We start from the raw sequence: 21,605 nt of genomic DNA, 5'->3' as shown, positions 1-21,605 counted from the left end.
TTACCCAATGTCAGATTCATTTCTCCACAGAGGAACTTTTCTTTTCATAAAGAGTTTCCATCTTGATAGTGAATCTTTGATCAGTGTCTTTAAAAAAATAATCTATGTGAAGATTAGGAAAACAAAGGAACCCAGATAAACTGGAAAATAGCAATGAAACTTTTCAGGCCATCAGGTAAATAAACTATTACAGGCACCTCAATGGAATACAAAGAGTTCTCATAGAGGATTATGATGGAAAATAAAAGGATTTAAAAAAAAAAAAACAATCACCAAACAAAACCCAAGGTGAAACTGGCACCCTTATCTTAAATACCTTTTCAAACAAAGTAATGCATTAGGCATTCATAAAACTTGGCAAAAAGAAGACAATGTCAACCCAGGAATTATACAAGATAAAACTAATCACTTCTCACTGTGCTGTGAAACCTGACCCTTAAGGCAGCTGTTGTTTCTCAGGCACAAGAGAACAAGAGTGAGACCAAACACTGATGAGGTGAGCTAAAAAAACAATTCCATTTTAGTGACACCACACTAGTCATTGTATCTGTTTCCTCTAAAACACCTTTAATTAACACTTCAGCCTCACACAGGTTCTCTGCAAGGTTCCCTGTGAGCATCCTCCCGAAGCTGCTCCAGGCAATCAGGATGCACAGCAGGTAACAAGGATGCACAGACTCTCCCTGGCTTTTCTGCTGGGGCTCGTCCTCTTAGGCTCCACCTCTCCTACCTCACTTTTTCCGCCGGCTGCCAACTCTCTGGAACAATTCCTGCTTCCAAAAGATTTGAAAAAGATTCATAATTGGTTTTCACGTCTTGAAGGTTTCTGCAGAATTATTTTTGGCCTCCCTCATAACATTTTGGGCATTGAATACTTGCATATTATGATACCTTTTAAAAAACCATTTCTCACTTAAAAATAGCTTTCTCTGCTGTCCTGAGTCCTTACTGCCTTTTCTTCATTTTCTGTTTAAATGACTATTATTTCTTTTTCTTCCTGCCCTTGAAACAGATGGACTTGATGATCTCCTCGGTCTCTTCCAACCTAAATGATGCTATAAAGTTTCTTAAGAACAAAATCCCAAAGTGTTCTTTTTAATTGCCTTTTAATCATGCCTCCCTCCATGTGTAGTTCCTTTTGGAGATAAAACACTACCACAGTGAATTTGGCTTTTTCCCCCCACCTCCTACAAGGCTTTGAACCAAAGTGTCTGTGATCACTGTTTCAGATGTTTTCAACAGCAGTAGTTTTAGTCCCAAGCTCGATCAAAACCAAGAGTTTTCCTATTCTGTGATCCCTGGCACAGTTCAGTAAAGTTCTGTAAGGCAGACAAATTCTGCCTCGTCCTCAGTGAGCTCTTCCTACTTCACTGCAGAACTTCAGTCCATGCAATGTAACAGTATTGCCAACTAAAACATTGGATAACTCATTTATCCAACTGGATTCTGAGCTTTCTAGGAGCTAAAGTACGACCTCACATCTTCCATGTATGACTTGTATGGCACCACCGGTCCCCAGAAAGAATTCCTGCCCACACTTGGAGAAAAAGGAGGTGAAGAGTAAAGTGACTATTTTTAATGATGAAGAAAGTAAAATAATTAAAGCAGAATACTCCAGCATAAATCTCGCTGCTCAGACTGGCAGATCTCATCGAGCTCAGTGACCAGGGCAAAAACAGCTGATGAAAATGCATTTTTTTTTTCACCACTGTGTAATATGGAGAACATGGGAAAAACGTGGGAAAAAGCAACTCCACGTGTAAAATGGAGTCACAGCTGGAAGCCCTCTGAAAACCAGTAGTTCTGCACAGCTTTGTTCAGGAAAAGAGGGCCGTGGAGGAATACTTATATGTGACCATCTAAATCTATTACGCATCTACATCCCTGCTGTGTCCTTCCACCTCCACAAAGGTCTGGTAGAACCACAGTGTGTATCTATGAAGTCTCCATGACCAGAGGCACTAGATGTTTTTCTCCATATGAAGAAAGTCTAACCACACCTCATTATTCAATTTTCAATATAAATCAGAGGGAATAGCTATGATTTCAAACATGCCCCATCCCTGGAAGGGTTCAAGACCAGGCTGGATGAGGCTTGGAGCAACCTCGGATAGTGGATGGTGTCCCTGGTGGAACTGGATGATCTTTAAAGTCCCTTCCAACCCAAATTATTCCATGATTCTATGTGAAGGCAGATGGCACAGAATTGAACAGAACTCAAAATACTTCCAATGATGCAAGTACTTAAATGCACCTCCCAATTCTTCAGTCATCAGGTTTCTAAGTATCAAGTAGGGAACACTTCTCTCCTCAGAATTGTGGAACCAACTGCAGCGGGACGTTTCAGAGACAAAGGGAACATTAACAAGAGAAGTTATGAAACAATATCATGTCTCTCCTCTATTAAAAAGTATTGTCCAGTTGCTACCCTGCGACTCAGGAAGTCCATAAACAGCTGGTTCTTCAAAGCCAGGATGGAATATCCAGGGATGAATCAAGCCATACATGTCCTCTTTGTTTTCATCTACCCTTACAGAAAGAAGAACAGATTTTATTATTAACTTTGCCTGTAATCACCATGTTTAAGAATTTCTGAGTTGCAGAATTTCGTGCAACATACAGTTGGACTTGGACAGACTTTGGCATTTCAGAGGTGTCACCAGATCAACTCACATTTCTGCTAAAATCCTGCACTTGTTCTAACTCGAGCTACGAGAACTTCATAAGCTTTTGGCACTCAGTTCACTTCAAACTTTTCAGGCATGTTTGTGTTTAAGTTCAGGAATCAAAGCTCCTTAAATAATGCTAATGGAGCACCCTTCAAACATTATTCAAAACACCTCAGTGTTTTAGTTCTACTAAATCTAATTCATCCCAACATTTGCAGGTTCACAAACATGTAACAGCACTTCCCAAGTCTAATTAAAGCTTTCCTAACTCACACATCTGTTAAAAGCAAAACTATATATATATAAAAAAAATATATCCCTCAGAAAACAATAATATCCCACACGCTCCACTTCACAAAGCTGGATTTCATTCACAAATGTATCAGGTTTTATTCTCAACACAAGATGACTCACTGCATGTTCACTCCCTTCAATCTTCAAATATTTTGTTAACATATACAGGAAAAAAAGCTACAATAGTGTGCTCAGGAAAAGGGAGGGGTTTTTATAAACCAAGAGCTTGCAAAGGTGGAAGAATCTGGCTTGTGCAGAAAAGAATATTTAGTACACAGTGGAATATTTAGTAACAGAGACGTTTTTTCAGTGGGATTTCTCCATGTCTTGCAGAATAACAGAGAAATAGTAATAATAATGAAATATTACTACATGAAAGACAAATCATCAAGTAAATTTGGCCCAAATCTAAAGGGAAATATCAAGCAATTATTGATAGGGATTGACTGAGATTACAATTTCCTTTACCTTAGAAATGAACAGAAATGCACAAAGCCCCAAAAGCTTACTTGGAATCTGAATTTTATAACGATTTTATAACTCTTGGTCAAAATGTAATGGAGAAGGCGAGAATGCTGAAAACAGTAAAAAATGGAATTTACTCCCAGCCTGGTTTTATGGTATTTGACAGGAAGCCACCACAGCAGCCCCTAAAAAGTAAGAACGTCACAAATCTTATTTTTATTGCCCTTTTCATAAAAAGTTCTTCAAAAGCTCATGTTTCATCCGTCTTCTAACTCCAGATTTTTTGACTTTAATGGCGGGTTTTAAACACACAGGTATTTTTAAACAGCCTTTCTTGCTGAGCTTCCCGCTTGCACGTAACAGCATCTAAACTCTCTTTCAGAAATCGTAATTCCTTCTAGTCAGTTTTTATTTCTTAATGCAAGCCAGAAAAATGTCTCCATTGCTTTTTTCACTCCCCATTCCGTATGTAGCCAAAATCTCTATTTCCTTTGATTTGAAATCAAAGGCAGTTGTAAGAAACAAGACAGTTTCTCGCAACGGCAGATGAAACATATACAGAGATCTCTGTTTTTCTCAAAAGCACACAGAGACCTATCATTCTGCCTTTTCTAGGGAAGAAATAAACTCTACAGTTCCCTTAAAGCAGGCCATCAGCTCCATCCCATATTATCAATCATTACCCTGACTCAAATCTGATTTCCAGCATCCACAGCCCCTCTCTCTGGGCATTGCTCATTAAAGCAGCAAGACCATTTTTCAAACTGAAATAATACTTAACAGTAGCAGATAAGGGACAGCAAATTAAAAATAAACAAGTAAAATGAGCAATACGCTTCTGTAGATCCCAGCATCCTCTGGTACCTGATGAGGCTACTCTTCCTCCTCCCAAATCTTCCAATAAACTCAAAGTTCACTTCTGCTGGCTCACAGATTTGGTAAAAACAACTCATAAATGGGAGCACGGAATTAGCAGGACAAAATTCAATCTTTCTCTGTAAGCAACCTCCAACATATTTTCTTGAAGGCTGCTTTGCTTGGAACATAATGAGAGAGAGATTGCAGCTGACTCTTCCCCCCCCCTTACTAAATGAGTTTATGAACCTATTCTATTCCAGTGTGGTTTGATGCAAAACCCATTTCCTACAAGATCTCCCACATAAAAAGCAGTCTCAGCTAAGGCAAGATATGGTAGATCATCTGCAAGATACAGAACCTGACATTTATGACTCTTTCATGTTCCAATAGCCTGAAATAATTTCTTCTTCGTCTCCACAGCCCCCTGGTTAACATTCTTTTAGAAGATCCTGGTAGTATCACAGAATCATGGAATGGTTTGGGTTGGAAGGGACCTTAAAGATCATCTCATTCCACCCCCCTGCCATGGGCAGGGACACCTTCCACTAGACCAGGTTGCTCCAAGCCCCATCCAACCTGGCCTTGAACACTTCCAAGGACGGGATTAGTAAACCAAAACAAACAAAAATCCCTCTGAAAAATTCCTTTTCTATACTTCATCTTATAGAGAGCTTTGGCTAAAAGAAAATGTTTGTCATTTTCAAATCACATCTGTTTAAAACTGATCACAAAAGTGTACAACATTGAGTGAGATTGCTCTCTCATCCCTTCCCCCCGAAAAAAAACTATATTACCATGGAAAAGGTTCTCTCTCTCTCTTAGGCAGTTATTTGAGCTTGACCTCTACATGCAAATTATTTGACGGTGTTTAATGCTGGCAAGTCTCAGAAAACTGGTCACTTGAGCTGCTTGCTCCCAGGTGATAAAAATCTGATAGCAAAGGGCTCTCATTTTCCTTACCTCTGAATTACCCCAGTCTGAGACAGTCTTGGTGAAAACAGAGACCTGTTGTGCTGTGGGGAAAACTCAGTTTTTGCCTTGAAACCGGTTCAAACCATGTAATCATTAAAGAGAAAAAAAATTATTTAGGTTTTCCTGGTTTGTCACCTCTGGGATTTAAATGGAAGTAGAAACAGGGGTTGTTTGATCATTAGAGAATGTTTATGAAGCTGCACGGAAATAATTCACAGTGCTGGACTGCAACAACAAAGCTGTTGGGAAACCAACAATAAAGGAGACAGTGATTTAATTTCCAACACCTCAGTGAGCTGTAGGTGGTTGGTAGTACTACAAAAGAGGAGAACTATCACTGCTGACAAGGCTCCTCCAACCTCTCCCTATTCCAGGGCACAGATTTGGGCAGAAGGGCTGTAAAACCCAGGAGTCACAGATAAAATGTGACATTCTTTCTAGAGGACAGGGAGCTGTTGCTTAGAAACTGTTTACAGACACATCCTGCTGGTGTACCTAAAAAAATTAAAAAAAAAAAAAAATTAGGTCATTCTTGGCTGTAGGTAGGAAAAATCTGTATTGGTATAAAATCCTCCCCATCTTTCTTTACTGTCGATAATTAACAATGCTTTAGGAAGGCTGCTTGGATGCTCTTTTTGCCCACAGCTGCATATTCCCAGTGGCAGAATTACCAATACTGAAAGAATCTGGTGGCTAAACAGAGTGGATTGACATCATAGTTCATTCAGGAGGCTGAGCCCAGACTGGACAATCTTAAGAAGGGACTGGCATTTAAAAGTGAAATCAAAACGAGGTGGGGTGCAAAGTGCAATTACTCTTCTCATCCATCTCTCAACTGTTGTGGAGGAAAAAAAAATCAAAAAATAAAATTAAAAAAAAAATACTAATACCACCAGACCAAGATAAAACCCAAAATCTAAGTTCTACTTTTTTAAGTGCACAACAAAACCAGGGCTGCCTAAAATGAAAGGGGAATGGCCACAACACTTCTTTGAAGCCATGAGGGAACAAAGTTTGCCTTGAAGAACAAAAGGTGACGTTTGAATCGGTTCATTTCATTAAGGAAAATAGTGCAAGGAGCTCCTAAGTGTCTCAAACAAAGTTGCAGGCGAGCGCTCGCTGTGCAGAGACAACAAAGTCGTTCAGAGCAGATGGGAATGAAAAATTACATCAATCCAGAGCCAGTTTTCTCCTCCGCATAAATAATCCACGCCTGAACAATTTTTCCTCATATAAATAACTACATTTATAAGAAGCCTCAAGTAAGAAGGCTCTTATATCATTATTCACTTAAAAACCACTCCAAAAATTCAGACAAATCACCGCTTTCTAAGTAAAAGAAAATAAAACGCACAGCTTGTGGTAATAAACAGCTCATTGTCATCCTTCCAGAGAAAGTAATTTTTTTCTCTTCACTTAAACATAAATGTAGCACGGGCTTGTTGTCTTATATTAAGCAAATCACATCAAATGAATACAAGGAGAATAAGTGCTACCACATGGCACCTCATGTAGCAACAAGACAGATGTCACGGTGATAACCCCAAAAAACAAAGCTGGTGTTGTAGGACAAGTGCCTCTGGCTGAAACTTCAGGGGCAGATCTCGAACTCATTAACAAAGCCCACATTCTCTGTAGTGTCAACATCAGGTCACCACACCACCCTTCAGGCTGGAAAAATAAGGATCACGAAACCACGTGTAATTTAATCACTGTTCCTTAATTCGAAGGACAAACAGGGCCCTGTGCTCTGGGACGCCGTGAGTGACAAAGATGACTTCTGGAAGCCATAGGTGGAGTTAACACATAAGATGCAAGTCTGGGTTTCAAGGGTTATCATAACCTAACACAAGTACAAAGTCTGGGAGAATTGTTTGAACTCCCTCAACTCAATGCACTGAAGGAAGGCGGCTAACGGGGTAAGATCCCACTCCCCCTACGCCAGAAACACAGACAAAAACAACAACAAAAGAAGAAAACATTTAAGTACCACAACTATTATAATCCACAAACTAATCTAGAAATACACTTTGGATTAAACCAATGTTAATTATTTCTAAAATTGAAGATAACAGGGCCCATTTCCCCAAGGCTCCCAAAGCCACGCGGGAGGCCTGTGAAGCGTGGAGGGGAGGCCAAGCTGATCTTTATTCATGTGTTGCTGTGCTTATCTGCATGGGAAACAGAATTATGCTCTATTTAGCCCTCTGTCAGGTTGCTCAGGTTTTAAAATAACCGTTAATGAAATCACAAGCCTTCACCACCAAAAGCAGGAACAAAAATAGCAACAGGACAGCAGACATTGGACTGCAGCAACTCTGAGCGAGTGTGGAGCGAAAAAGCATCTCCCCACAGTCTTGAAATAAAACAGAGGGAATAACAGATTACATTTTACTCAGGCCTCACTAAAGTGAATGGCATTTTATAACAATTTTCCCAGAAATACAGCTCTTTAAAACTGTTTTTTCCTTTGGCTTAAGAACCTAAGAGCAAGAAAGAGTTCAGCAGGGGAAGTGTTCATGACATTAACACATAAGATACCTGGAAATCACCTGAAGGACACGTAATTTATTATAATAAAAAAAAAAAGGCTTTCCATTTTTCATCTTTTTCGCAGTATTGTGCAAAACTCAATTTTAACTCAATCAAATGGTTGTAACTTTAAAAATACTGCCGACGCATCATTTTCACTAAATTGTTTAGAAATGTATGGACATACACTTCTTAGACTGAAGTTTGGACTGAATTTTAGGAATGACAATCAACAAAACACTTCCTTTAAACGCAATAAAACCATAGAATCACAGAGTGGTTTGCGTTGGAAGGGACTTTAAAGATCATCTGGTTCCAACTCCCTGCCATGGTCAGGGACACCTTCCAGTAGAAAGCAGTACTGAGCCTTTTGCTTTCCATTTTAAAATGAGAAAACCTTCATAAATATGGCTAAAAGCCCAACACCTTCTTTAATGGTGATTAAACATGTGCACAGACTGCACATTATTTGTGACAGAGGAAATCTAAGTGATTACACACCTTCATCAAATCCTTCTGTTTTATTTAGAGGCATCCAAAAGTGGAAAAAAAAACCGCAACAGTTGTTCTTCAGTCACCAGAATCTCCTTGGAAAAACAAATAATGAAACCTTTCTAACATACTGACTGTGATCACTGCCCTTGACATGCCTTGCAACTCATCTTGTAATATCTCCCACAGTACTCTCTGTGTTTGGAAACACAGACCCACAATTAATTTAGAGTCATCACACAGAGTGTTCTGCATATGACACACACACGCCTATAATACACACCCTTTAAGACAACATTTGTAACTCTATTTCCACTAAGCCAAAATATCTCCAAAATGTCAGGACTCCCATCAAATTTCATCATTATTTCATCATTATTTCATGTACTTTGCCACACTCAAGACTAACCCCTGAGCTGTGGTTCCTCCCAGGGCACCCTCCCACCCATGTTTTTGGAGAAATTCAGTGCTACTCATCAAGTCACTCTGTGCTGGTATGTTTGGGGTTGGTTTTGGCACTGAGATGAACCCAGGATGTTGCACAGAAGCAAAACCCGTGACCTCACTGAAGAGCAAAGCTGAAGACTGTAAAGTGTCTCCATCACGTTTAGGGAACTGAATTCACCTGCGATGTTTTCTTCAACTGGCCCAACATAAAGTTTCTCACTTCTGAGGAAAAGCAGTCTTTAGATCAAAACAACAACAAAAAGGAACAGCTCATTAAAATGAAGGATTGAGCAGCAGGTATTGTTTATTTGCAGCAGCTGAGAAAATCAGATGCAAAGAAGAGCTGATGTATCGGACACTTACTGCTACTTTTTTTTGTCTTTTTAATGTTAAATTGGTAAAAAAATACTGCTCACATAAATCATTTGCTTTCTGAAGCATGGTAACAGACACAGTCAGCACTCACAACAGTTCTAGGAGGTAACACAGAGAAGCATTTGAATTTTCCAGAGATTTAAGCAATTTATCGATCACTTCAAGAGCACACAGGACTGGTTCCTGCTACAGTCAGGAGACACAGACACAAGTCCTGTGTCAAAGGCAGAAACAGCTCCAAAAGTGTTGGGTAAGAGCTTCGTAACAATGATGAAAATTCTGTAATTAATTTCTAAGGATCAAGGATTTAATCTTGCATAATCTGAATACCCAAGCCAGTCCCTCAGACCAGACAGCCAGAAACCATCTGCAACGCTGGAAGAGGCTCCTGGTAAAATAAATCTCTCTGCTCGGTCCTTATTAAGTGTTCCTCATGTTTTGTACATTTCTTGAAACTGGAGAAACATATTTCACATTCAGGGCACTGAATTTACTGCAAAAGGAGGATTATATGGGGACTAGAGCTAATATTCAACATAGGTGCTTTATTTTTATTTTAAAGCATAAAGGAGGTTTATCTGCTCAAACACAATGCCTTTTTTTTTTTTTTTTTTGCATTTACATATTTCCCTCTTCATTAAAGGATCTCTAAGTGCTTCAAGCTGTTAAAAGTCTTCCTGTACATACCTATCCCTCAGCAGCTCCACTTTGCCTGTATTCCCCACACCTGAGCTGTAATGGCCAGGAGGTGACCTCCATTCTAAGCACCTTTAGCAATTTCTAATTAAAGCCAGGTGGAAATCATTAAAAAGACATTTTTTAAGGAGTGGATTCAAAGTTCTTTCTTCACTTACAGGATCTTGCTTTCACCCCCAATGAAAAAGAACTTCTTAATGAAGAAGAGCAAAGAAAGAGAAAACATCCAAACCAGCACAGCCAAGAGGTGAGTGGATGAGGTCACTCCAAATTAAACTGTCCAACTCACACCACTAATTTCAAGCCCATCTGAAATGTTTAAACTCCAGTGTCTTCTTCCACAGAATATCCTAAGTTGGAAAGGACCCACATGGATCTTTGAGTCCAAGTCCTGGCCCTGCACAGGACAACCCCAAAAATCCCACCACGTGCCTGAGAGTGTTGCTGACTCATATTCAACCTGCCACTGAGCAGGACTCCCAGGTCTCACTCCCCAGCCTCTCCAGGATTGTCCTGTCCCAGCTGCAGGATCCAGCACTTGCCCTTGATAAACTCCTGATGGTATTTCCCTGAGGAATGCGATTTTCAGTCCTTCCTTAGAAGCTGCTCCTTCCGTGTAAGCAAATACTGATTGCTCTGATCCACCCGTGTCCTCATCATCACAGTCCATCTCACTCTCGCTCTCTTTTAAGAAATATTTAATTACTGTGGATTATCTCCCCAGGGGGTTGATCAGGAAAGGCTTTAGACATCACAAATCCTGCAGCATCCTTAGAGTAGAATAAACTCTTCTTCCAGATATCAGGGGCAGCAGAATGGACCTCACATCACCTCCAATGAGTGAGAGTAAAAAAGCAGAGAGAGCAAAAAATAAGAGATGCCAATTTTTACACCATCATGGAAAAGTGATTTAAAAAAAAAAAAATAAGAAAAAAAAAGGAAATATTCAAAATATTCATCTGTAGTGTTTCCCTTCTTCCTGACTGATCTTTTTATGAAAAACCAGCCAAGAAGCTGTTCTAGGGCTATGTCATTTTTTTTTTGTTTGTTTCTTTTGGCTGACTGTCAACCACCCAGCAAAAATAAACTGATTAAGATGACAGGAGACCTGAACACACTCATGTTGTCAGTGCATCTCAGTATCATTCCCGTGAACCCAAGAGCCATAAAACAATTAAAATAAAGTTAAGCTGACTCCACCCTTAGGATGCAACCAAGTTTGCCCAAAGTCAGGGTCTGGTAGCATCTGAGCTAAAGGGTACCTGCAACTCCAGCACATGTCAAGCCAAAACAGTCCTAAAACTCGGAGCAAACAAGGAGAACATGGAGGGTGAAGCCTCAGAAAAATCATTTCTGTCATAATTACAGCTCTCAACCTAATTGTGTTTGCAAGCCTCCTATTTCTGTATCCAATCCACTGCTCCCCATGTGTTGAATCTGTCCAGTTATCCGTGATTTTTTTCCTTTTGCTGCCACCAAATTTGTAGTTTTCCCCAGCTTAAGGCTCACATCAAGCCTTGTAATCAGCGAGGTTTGTACTTAAAAGCAAGAGGAAAAAAGTTACCATGGCTACTACAGTCACTCAGCTTTCTCAACTACTTCAAGACATTAATTCTGAAGGCTTTTTGGCTATGTTTGCACAAAATGTATGCTTCCATACCACTCTGTCATGTAAATTAGGTTGTGCTGCAGTGTTTGAGATCACCTGGGACCATAAAATACCTCTGGCTGGCATTCCAAAAAGACTCTGCAAGAAGCAAGGTGATAGTTTCCCTGATTACATTAAGGAAATTATAATTAAATATATTAAATACAATTAAAAACAATAATAAAATGCTATTTCTTACCCTGCCAAGTGAAGGTAAATACTGAACACAGATAGCTCAGACATTTTCTAGTTCTTAGGCTGAATTTGTAAACAAAATACACTTGGTGGGTAAATACAGAATTAGAACAAACAAAGACATAAAGTATTTATACAGCTGTAGAAAGTACTCTGGAAATGCATTTAAGTTATTTAGAAGATGAGGAAAGCATACAGGGGAGTGATAAAATGGATATAAGGTTTGATGCACACAAATAGTCACCTGCCTTGACCCGCTATCCCCTGGGCCCAGACCTGAATGAAAGGGTTGGAATTGGAGTGCAAAAGAAAAAAAAACTTTGTTCAAGGATGCAATTAGTATGGAAGAGCAAATTAGAGCATCCAGGGGTTCAGTTTGCTGCCTCAGCCACGCACAGAATTCTCCCTAAGCCATGCAAGTAAAACTGAATCATAAGACAGCAACAGTTTTTCTCATTTCTTTTCCTTTTTCCTCATGTTCCTGTTCTTGCTGGATGTCAGATGTGACCCAGTAACAACACTGAGCAAGGCCAGAAGCCCACAACACTTTGTCAGCTGATTGAAACAGGCCTGAATTTTAGGGAAAGCGTGGGCAGCTCACCCAAGGACAAGGGACATCTCTCCGTGGTCTCTGCCCAGTGCTCCCAGACAACCAGAATATTTGTTGGAGTGTATTTATTCCAACTCTGTCCCTCCACTGCCTCATCCTCCTTCATTCATGGGCTTCCTGACAATTTCTTCTCCTTAGAAGTATTTCTGTGTGGCATCTGAGCACTGGGAATGGAGATTACAGAGATAATAGATACGTTTAAAATTAGACTAAGCAGCTGTAATTCTGAATTTGCATTTCTGACTTGATTATAGTGAGCACTCAGGACTATCTGGGTAAGAACTAGAAAGGAGTTCATGTGCTGCAATAAAAATATACGGATCTCTCTCACTCTGACCCCATTAAAGGAGAAAAAAAAGGATAACAAATGGCAGTTGTATGGTAGTTGCTTCTTTGCCACCCTGTTACTTCATTTTAAAGAATCACCTGTGGATTTTAATTGCAAGAATTAAATCAACCAGCTTGCCTATATTTTACAAATGGAAGAACTATTCTCCCACTTACCCTGGATTTTTCTCACTTCAAATTTTAGCTATCTATTTTATACCTTTCCTCAAAAGGCTGAACAGTGTTTTGTTATCTAAACAGTCAACATTTGTAACCATGGGATAATCATTTATGAAGCATTTTGATAAACTCTCTATGAAAACCAAGCACAGATGACACAATTAATTTTACTTAAATGTTCTGTCACAATACAAAAAGTTGGAAATCAATCCTCTTCTATTTTGGTAGAAGCTGAAATAGCCATTTTCATCATATGATGTTTTACAGAGATGCAGAAAAAAAAAAGAGTATTTGGGTTGTATATTCAAAGTTGCTCAACAAATATCATGAAGAATTAACTCTGAGTAAATTATCACAGCTGGTCATATTTTTTATCAGGAGGAAAGCCCATTCAATAAACAGTCTAGAAAGTTAGTATTTAATGACAGAGAACATCACACCTATTCTCTATTGATTTGTATCCATTCATTTACTTAAAACTATTTATTTACAAAAATCTCCAAATTGACGCAAATTTACACAACAGCTTTAAAGAGGAAATCTCACTATACCAAGAAGCAAACAACAAAACTCTTTTCTAGAGGCAGCAAAGGAGGAAAAAAAAATTCTAATCAGATAAAAACATCTGCCTCAGACTATTTGAGCGACTTTTGTTTGCAAATAATTTTTATGCCTTTTTTAGATAGATTTTATTCACGTTTGTTAATGGGGTTCCTCTTGAAAGGACACAACTATTGCTCCTGACATGATGATACTGCAATAGAAATGGATCCAATGCTTACTAAAATTTTATTCCATTGTTTTAGTGTTTTACTCCATAATCTAACTCAAAAGTTGAAACTCTAGGAAGAAGCCTTTTGGAGCTACTTTTGATGTTTGAAAAGATTTAGAGAACTGATAAAAGTGGTTTTCTCAGCTCTGCACTGGATGGACACAGCTTCTGTGTTTAAAACATAAGGAATATTTCCAACTGATGCTTTCTTTATAAGCACAACTTAGAGGACTGAGAGATCCAGCTGCCCCTGCTGTGCTGAATGGGCTTTAAAAGAGAATTTCCATAAAAACACATTGAGTGGAATACAGAGGAGTGGCTTTTGTTAGTAAATAACAGAGTATTAAAAATTAAGGTTGATTAGCTGTAGAAAAGGGCCAAGTGATTAATCCATTTAGAAGCTTTAAGTAACTCAAAAGCTTAAGCCCCGTTTGCAGAAGTCACCTGGGCAAGTGGGAGCCTCCCCTGGCTGAAACCACTTCCACTTTCTGCTTAGAAGAGTGTGTTCAGAATCTGAGCTCCACTTACATTCAAATTGTCTTCTGTTTTAATATTCTTGCCTACATTAAGCATATTGTAACATATGCTTGCTTTTAAAATACACAGCTTCAAAGAAAAGGACGAGTCCACAGGAGAAAGAAATGTCACATAATAATTACTAAAACACCAGTGATAACAGCAGATTGGAACATCTACAAAAATATCCTTAAAATACTCTGAACACAGGAATTCCTTTGCATAACTGCAAAATCTAGCATTTTTTCTTACCTCTCAGATGCAAACCCTGTGAGATGTTCTTATTGTTAGAGGATTCAGCTTCACTTAACTGAATAATTCCCATTACTTAAGAAGCCTGAAAACTTGGGCAGTCTCTGCAGCAACGCTGAAAACGTTTCTCCTCTGTTCTCTGTACCAGAATACTAATGCAAGGGGTGATGTGGCTGAAAAGCACTGCTAGACAAAAAATATTCCAAGGCAAAAAAAAAAAAAAAAGCCTTGCTATCAGAAAATGGTGATTCAGCAGAGTTAAAGTACTTCAGGGAAAGGTGTGTTTTCTCCACACAATCAAGGGAAAACTATGGAAAAGCTTCCCTCCTGCCCCCTAAAGCCAAAATGCTTTGTCTGATGACAGCACAAGATATTTGAAACACAAAACTTATATGGGGGTGTGGTGGGGAGTGCAGATAGTTCTACCAGGGGAAGGAATTTTTATTTTGCTGGACATTTTAAGATTCACCTGCTTGTTCCACGTCAAAATAAGTAATGACTCAAAACATGAGGAGCATGAAACCCCTGCCTTTCAACCAACTGCACTGGTAAGTGATGGTAACAACAATCTAATTTCCTAGAGCAGCCGACCTTTTGTCATGTAAATCTGACTTCAACCCACCCCACTGTTTGTAAACTCTCAAGAACGCCTGTTTGTGTACAAACGCTGTTTGAAACCAGATATCGATGTTCTCTCAAAGGCTCATGTAGGATGTTGAGGAAACACTGAGAAAACTTCGAGGTAGAGCTTTTATCCAGAAACCCGATACCAAATTCATTCACATCTCTAGAGTGCTGAGCCTGCCCTACCAAAGACTCCATACAATAGTTTCGTCACTCTGAGATATTTTATGTATTTGTTTATTTAAATGTATTATGAATTCCTGTAAGACAATAAGAGAAGCTGGAATACAAGGATAATGTAGAATCATATAACAGAATCATGGAATGGTTTGAGTTGGAAGGAACCTTAAAGACCATCTGATTCCAAGCCCCTGCCATGGGCAGGGACACCTCCCACTAGACCAAGTTGCTCCAAGCCCCCTCCAACGTGGCCTTGGACACTTCCAGGGATGGGGCAGCCACAGCTTCTGTGGGCAACCTGTGCCAGGGCCTCACCATCGCTCACAAGGAAGGATTTCTTACATATATTAACCTAAATTTCTCCCCTTTCAATTTGATCCCATTACTCCTTGTCCTACCACTACAGTTCCCGATTGAAGAGTCCCTTTCCAGCTTCCCCACAGGCCCTTTGGACACTGGAAGGTGCTGTGAGGTCTCCACACAAACTTCTCCTCTCCAGGCTGAACACCTCCAATGTTCTCAGCCACACTCCACAGGGAAGATGCTTTAGTCCCTTTTATCAACTTCTTGGCCCTCCTCTGGACCATCTCCAACAGTTCCACGTCCTTCTTACACTGTGGGCACCAGAACTGCACACTGTTGTTAACTTGCTTATCAGCCACTTCTTTTAATAGGTCAAAACCTCATTTCTGTTCTTCGTTGTCATTTCTTCAACTTCTTTGCTAGAGCACTCTTAAACATTTCTGCCTTCTTAGTCTCCACCACTGCTCAAGGCATGCCAGACTCAGAAGCAGTTTGGTCCCAGTCAGGTCCAGGTGTTGTTGATCCACACGGAGGATCTCACCCATCAATTCTGGAGCTCCAAAAGGAATGAGTCTCAGCTGCTTCTGCTTCCAGCAGCCTGCAGGGATGGAAGGTGTACCTGTGGAACGTTCTCCCTGGTCAACTGGCACACTGTATCCCAACAAATGTATTTGTATTTGTTACACAATTGTGGTGTTTATATGAAATAAACAAGTTTGTCTTAGTCAGGAATTGGCTCTCGCATGGCCTCTGAAATATAATTTTCTTTTTGTCATTTTCACCCTCCCTTCCAGTTCTGGTCTTTCTGTATCTTCTTCTTGCATCTTAAATCAGCTTTAAGGGAACAATTCCCAGAAACCTGAGCCACAAAGACTCCAAGCAAGTTATGTCCTAAGCACGCCACTGTAATTCCTATCAGGTTAGTGATGTTACTCTTTATTTCTGTGTGCTGCCCTTCTTAGTTCCAGCTGTGTATTATATCATTTATTTACTTATCCTTTACTGTGAGGTGAGGCCCTGGCACAGGTTGCCCAGAGAACTGTGGCTGCCCCATCCCTGGAAATGTCCCAGGAGAGGTTGGATGGGGCTTGGAGCAACCTGGGATAGTGGGAGGTGTCCCTGCCCATGGCAGGGGTTGGAATGAGATGATATTTAAGGTCCCTTCCAACCCAAACCAGTCTGTGATTCTGTTACTATTTCTGTGCAGTTGCCCTTCATCTTTCCACAACCACTTGGTATTACATCTAAACTCAAAGTATTCCTACCCTTCGTACCACCTATGGAAAAACTACAGAGCAAATAAATAAAGAGTTTCACTTTCTTTAGCCAAGCCTTGAAACATGCCACATTGAAAGCAAAGCCTGCTCATCTGAAAAGTAATGAATTGTGTGGTTCTGTCATTGTACACAGAAAAAAACCAAATAATCTCAGACTCTTTTGTTCAGACAGCGTGTAATACCTGGAAGGCATTGTCGTAACTACCACAGTTTAGCCACAAAACAGATTTCAATAAATGCTGCAATTACAAGTTAGAAGTCATATGTAACAGGAAAAAAAAGTGTTAAGGGATAGCAAATTCCAAACTTTTTGAAACAGTGGGTGTAAAAAACTGGTAGGTGAGGATGAAGACATTTCTTGGCAACGGGAAAAACACAAGGTGGGGGGGGGGAATTGCAGGAACAAAGAAATCTTAGCCCTCAGGCAGGTGTGCTGTTAAACAGGGACTCTGAGCTACTCTAACAGTGCACAAGGGCAAATATATTCAACAAGTAATTCTGCATTTGTAAAGAAGTGGGAGGATTTGCTGGTACCTCATGAGGGTATTAATTATCATCCCGCTACAAGTACAACGTTAACACAACATTACTTTGCAATAAACATTTTTGGTAGCAGGACCAAAAATCACCATAGAAAAGCCCTCTCAGAAGTGTCCAAGACGTCTGTCCCACTGACGTGAATTTTTAGGGATTCTGAAAATCCCAGGGAAATTCCAGAAGTCTAAATGAACACTTATGTTACTCTAAAAGACTCCACGAGACAGTGTCTGCAGCTACAGGAAGGTTAGAACTATGTCAGTCCTGAACAAAACAAAAATGAAAGAAAAATTATATGGGACACTAATATATCAGAGCTCTAAAACAAATAACAGGAAGGAAAATAATGAAAATTGATTTTCTAAAATGAATGTGGTTTTATTCTTTGATACAACTCATACCTCCAGTTGGCAAATGTACCTGTCTGTGTGTATAAACTTCTCTGGCACTTGGTGCAGTATTCCATGAGAGCCTGACAGCAAAACAGCACCAAATAAACTGGTGAAGAACTGGTTAAGCGACACCTCAAAAGAAAAAAAAAGCCAGCTTTTGAGAAGAACTCATCATAACACAACTCAGAGTAACATGGAGTTCCCCAAAGGTGGAGCCACCTTTTCATTTGTAAGCCTACATGATCAATAGTGACATGATTTGCACAAGTGTAAATTGACAGAGATAAATCAGTTAGAAAAAGCCATCAGGAGTGGTGGGTATATTCAATTAACTCTAGAAACAAAACATTATCTAAAAAAAAAAAAAAACCAGGTACAGAATTATAAAGCTACTATTAAGAAACACATGCCAGTCTATGGAATGATGGACTCTTGTGGAAAGAAACAGTTCTGCAAAGGGATTGAAGTCACAGTGAGAGTACTCAGAGAAAAGGACATCAAAATGCAGGGCAGCAAATGAAGGTTGAATATGTAAATGTGATGTAGAAACAGCAGAGTAACACCAGAGAGGTAATATTTAAACTCACAAAACACTCCTGAGACAAGGCGTTGGCATGCTCTATCCAGCTCCCCTTTTCACAAAAATGCTGAAAAAGTGGCTTGGGGAAAAAAAAAAAATCCCCAGAAACCAAGTTGTGAGGAAAATGCATGCAGTGACAAATTTATGGAATTTTAGTTCACTTGCTTTTTCAAGTAGAGAAGAGAGGGAATACTGGGTTACAGCAGATAAATACTTCCATGGTAAGAAAATACTTGGAGTTCCTTAGCATAGTGGAGAAAGGCACATCAGTAACCAGTGACTGGAAGCTGAAGCCAAATAACTTAATAAACAGCAGATTCTCCACCTCTTACAGTCTTCCGACCAAAACTCCAATTTTTCCGGAAAACATGTTTCAGCCAAATGCAAGTTATTGCATTTAACAGTAACTGGATAAAATCCAACTGACTACAACAGTCAAGGGGTCAGAGCAGAAGATCTAATTGCTTCCTCTGGCTTTAAAGACTCAGTCTACGAATACTCTTGGTTTTCAGGGCTTCAAAGGCATTTCAGTAGTACCATGCACGCTCAACATTAATATTAAAAGAGATTTCAGAAAATCTGCATGAATTACAGTCGTATTTCCATGTGAGGGCTCAAGTGACACTGGAGCTTTCCTGTGGAGGTTTCTGTCATCAGCAGAGCCCATTAATGGAATTACAGCTATCCTGTACCCAGCTGAGGTGCTATTTTCTGTAAACAAGCATTTACACAATTGAGTGCACAACTTCACCCTTCAGGTCACTACTTTTTCTCCTCTAGAAAGAATTCTGTTTGACCTGGAGTATAAAAAGCCTGATACGATGCATTACATCAATCATAGGCACTACAGGTAAAGAGGAAAACCAGCAGCATTGTAACAGCCACAGAGCCAGGAAAATCTGGTGTTTGCATCAGCAGCATCATTTGAGCTGCCCCTATTTATGCTCCTTATCTACCTGGTACTCCAAAACACACAGCATTCACTGCAATCTGCACAAGTTCACAGAATTAACAGTTTTTTGGGGATACATGCCAAGATGACACATAGCATACATGTTAAATATTCAGGCTGATAGTTTTGCTGTAGCATTGGCTGCTGTGCTATCCATACACTTCTAAAATAACAGGGGAGGGTGAAACACATCAATCCTGACAAAGCACGAACTAACTTCAAATTCAGCAAAGGAAGCTCAGAAAGGCTGAAATTGTCCGAAACACACTCTCAATGAAATAAATGCTCTGCCACTGCACAGAGAGAAATACAACCAGCAACTGACAGAGCATCACCTTAAAAAGAAGCCAGGCATCACACACGAGGGAGTGCATTCACCCCTCCAATCTGCAGAGAGGCAAGCGCCTGCTGCTTTCTCCTCACGCTGCGCCCCATCCCAAAGATGGAAAAGTTTCTCTCCCAAACCCCCCGCGTGTGGACGCTCCCCTAAGCGCACGCATCCACAACGCCAACTCCCAAATGGGCACGGCAGCCGGGGAAAGCCCCAAATCCCCACCACCACCACCACGTCTGAGCAAAACTTCTTCCACTCCAGAAGCCACGCCAAGAGACACTCTGGCCACCGCCGACATCCACGCAGCTCCTCGCCATCCACGGAGAGACAAAGCCACGCTTTAAACTTTCACTCCTTGCCACCGGAGCACATCCTTCGGTGGGAGCTGGCACCTCTCAGGGTGGATTCCGGGTGAGATTGTGCAGCGGGTGGTTGGGAAGGTCTTAGCCCCTGGGAGAGGCCTGCGGGGAAGGGATGGATGGATGGATGGATGCAGGAGGCGCCCGCAGCCCCCTCCCCACGGCCCCCTGCGCCCCTTCCCGCCGGCTCCTGGTCACACAATCGGAGCAGCAGCGACCGTAAATCACAGGGACGCTCGGGGGACGGATAAAAGGGAGGAAGAAACCTCTGACGCCTGAAGAAAGGTGAATAATTTTAAACAATACCAAAAAATAATAATAATAATAAAAAAAAAAAGACTTGAGATAACACGGAGCCAGGTTTCACCTCCAAGTGATGGTGGGTAAATAGATGAATAAGTGAAGCAACACACCTTTGACCCTCTCTTTTCTTCCCTAAATATAATCCCCCTCTTCCCATAATACAGACACCACCAAATGACCATTAATTCAAATCCATTCTTTACAGGAGGGGGGATTATCTCTGTGACCGACTCTGTCTCTTTCCCTCTCCCTCTTCCACTGAGCGAGAATTAAAATTGCGTTTAAAAAAAGGAAAAGCGGGGGGGTGTTTGTGGGGGGGGAGGAGGCAGGATTATTATATCTGGAGGGTGCGAAATGTGGGCACGGGGAGAGGGAGCCTGGGGGATGGGGAGGAGTGGAGAAAGGTGGCTAAGGAGAGAAGAAAGGAAAGGAGGACCAGGAAGCGCAGGGAAGGATGAGGGGAAGGCGAGATAAGGGGGAAGGAGGATAAGGGAAGAAGGATGAGAGGAAGGAGGTCGGGGGGGGAGGAAGGATGAAAGGGAGGAAGGGATGAGGGTAAGAAAGGAGGATGCTTTGCCCTGGCCTCACCTCAGCTCGGTGGGTGGGGGTGGGAGAATCTCTCGCCGCCGCCGCCTCCTCCTCCACCACCTCCTCCTCCTCCTCCCCGGTCACTGACGGGCCGGGTGTGCGGCGCGGCTCCCGAGCGCGGTCCCCGCCTCCCTCGCCCCGTCCGCCGCTCCCTCGTCTCGTCCCGCCCCGGCCCGAGCCGCGCTCGCCCGGCTCTGAGCGGAGCCGCGGCCGCGCCGCCACCGCCACGGGGGGAGGAGGCGGCAGCGCGCCTGCGCCGCCGGCCCTGCCGCCCGCCGGGGAGCCAGGCACCCGCGCCCATCCCGGCTCCGGCGCCGTGAGTGTGGAAACGGGAGGGAGGGATGCGGCGGGTGGGGGGTGAGCAGCGGGGCACGGCCGCTGTGGGACCGCGGGGAGCGGCCCCGGCGAGGGGCGATGCGCGATGTGCGGGCGGCGGGGCGGGGGAGAGCGAGGTGCGGCGGGGAGGCACGGGAGGGATGGAGAGAGAGCATTTGCAGCGGCGTGTAGCGACAGGACGAGGGGAACGGCTTCGGATTGAAAGAGGGGAGGGTTAGATTGGGTATTGGGGAAAAAAAAATTCTTCGCTGTGAGCGTGGCGAGGCCCTGGCACAGGTTCGCCCAGAGAAGCTGTGGCTGCCGCATCCCTTTTTCCAAGGCCGGGTTGGATGGGGCTTGGAGCAACCTGGACTAGTGGAAGACGTCCCTGCCCACGGCAAGGGGTTGGAAGTAGATGGTCTTTAAGATCCCTTCCAACCCAAACCATTCGGTGATTGTGTGTCAGCAGTGAGGCTCCACAGGCGCATCCCGGTGGCCGAGGGACAGCGCTGGCAGCCGGGGCTGGAACAAAGAGCTGGGAGAGGGGGATGTGCGGGATCA

The 21,605-nt window shown here is 41.8% G+C and overlaps 1 protein-coding gene across 4 annotated transcripts in view; it reads right to left on the bottom strand.

The window, feature by feature from the left end:
- Positions 1-20,862, bottom strand: part of CTNNA2 (catenin alpha 2) — a 485,320-nt gene extending 464,458 nt beyond the window's left edge. Inside the window, exon 1 of one of the 4 annotated variants that reach the window (XM_050338724.1) lies at positions 20,730-20,862. The gene's annotated coding sequence lies outside the window, so the exon portion shown is untranslated. Of the gene's footprint in view, positions 1-14,300; positions 14,322-20,251; positions 20,271-20,729 lie in introns of those variants that run through there. The other 3 variants (XM_050338725.1, XM_050338727.1, XM_050338723.1) reach the window with 3 other exon arrangements.
- Between the last annotated feature and the right edge of the window lie 743 nt (positions 20,863-21,605).

This window comes from Myiozetetes cayanensis, unplaced genomic scaffold (genome assembly GCF_022539395.1).
Source record: "Myiozetetes cayanensis isolate MyiCay16 unplaced genomic scaffold, myiCay2020 scf7, whole genome shotgun sequence".
Lineage (NCBI taxonomy): Eukaryota > Metazoa > Chordata > Aves > Passeriformes > Tyrannidae > Myiozetetes > Myiozetetes cayanensis.
This window is presented reverse-complemented; position numbering and strand designations above follow the sequence as displayed.